Source organism: Phlebotomus papatasi, chromosome 2 (assembly GCF_024763615.1).
Source record: "Phlebotomus papatasi isolate M1 chromosome 2, Ppap_2.1, whole genome shotgun sequence".
NCBI lineage: Eukaryota > Metazoa > Arthropoda > Insecta > Diptera > Psychodidae > Phlebotomus > Phlebotomus papatasi.
In genome coordinates, this window is record NC_077223.1 from 109,329,499 (window position 1) to 109,331,063 (window position 1,565).

Consider the following 1,565-nt stretch of genomic DNA (forward strand, 5'->3'; position numbering starts at 1 on the left):
GTTGAGCATTTTGGAGTTCCTGGCAGCAGCAATTTCCGGAATTCGGAGGCGGAGAGGGAGAAAAAAAAGAAGGTGGAGGGCAAAAAGAAGGCAGCTTCCAGCGTCTGTTTAATGACAAAAAAGTGAATGTGGCTTAGAACGGGTTTGCACGTTAATCGCGCAACAGAGACTCTCCTCAACAATGCACACAAGAGTCGTTAAAGGCGTTTGCAGAGTTCCTGGTTGGACGGCATTTCGTGCAAATGGAACGGTTTTGGGAGAACCCCGAGCGATATTGATCAAACAGCACTAATGTCTCTCTCTCTCTCAGCCCGAATTCTGTGATTCAATCCGGGTTTACTCTGTGCACTGGATCAGAGTTGATCGGGAGAAGTGTATCAAAATATAGATGATGATAAAACACGTTACTCCCAGACTAACTGTGTTATCACACTTGCACATTAAAATTTTAATATGATTCACATTAATTGTCGCTGGTGAAAGTTCAAATGTGTAATTTGTATGTTTGAATCATTTTATATTCAAAATTTGATCTATTTGTTGATAAAAAGGTGGACTTGGCCCGCAAAATTTGATATAAATTAATTTATAGCATTAATGCGAAAAATTAATGCGGTTTTCTCTTTAATTTTTTAATGTGAAAAATATTTATGCTTTAGGGAAATTTAAACTTATTTTTGCAGGGCAAGTCCACTTCTTTATCAATAAATAGAGAAACCCTAAATATTAAGTGACTCAAAGACAAAAATAACATATTTGAACGCTTACAAGCGACAATTAATGTGAATCACATTAAAATTTTAATGTGCAAGTGTGATAACGCCGTAAGAATTGGTAGTTCCCAGCGAGCACCAAATAACCGATTTTAATTTAGCTGAAAACATTCGTATTTTCAGCTGAATTCTGCTGATCTTTTATATTTCTGGTTAGCACTTTTTGTTCGAGAACTGCTGACCGGTCAGCATAATTTTGCTAATAGACTCTAAAGCTAATTATGCTGAAAACCCTGCCTTTTTCAGCTAACTGTAAACGCTGAGTTGTACAATTTCGACATTTCGAATTCCCAAATTCGGATTCCGAATTCTTCTGTGACTTTGATAGCTGCCTGTGGCGATATCATTCACGGCGAACAGACTGGGCTTTTCTACATGGTCATTGCTTTTTTACGTCTTCATTGCTTTTTTACACATGGAAAAAATATTGAAAAAATTGAGGCACCAAACCAATTTATGCATCAATTTTAAAGAATATTGTCTCATAAGGCATTAAAAATATCAAATTAGTGCTAAAATTGGTTTTGTGCCGCAATTTTTTGATGATTTTTTCCACGTGTAAAAAAGCAATATGAAGGCGTAGAAAAGCAATAACCATGTAGAAAAGCCCAGTCTGTTCGCTGTGACTGTGTCACTTAATAAGGTAAGAGAAGCACATATCGACCATGCACCTTTTATCAGACAGCTTGCAGAAGATATCGACTACCAAGATGGGAGACTGGGGCAAAAAGTCACAAAACGGATATTTTATTTTTTTACAAGCTACTCGAGCGCTTCAAAAATTTCTAATTA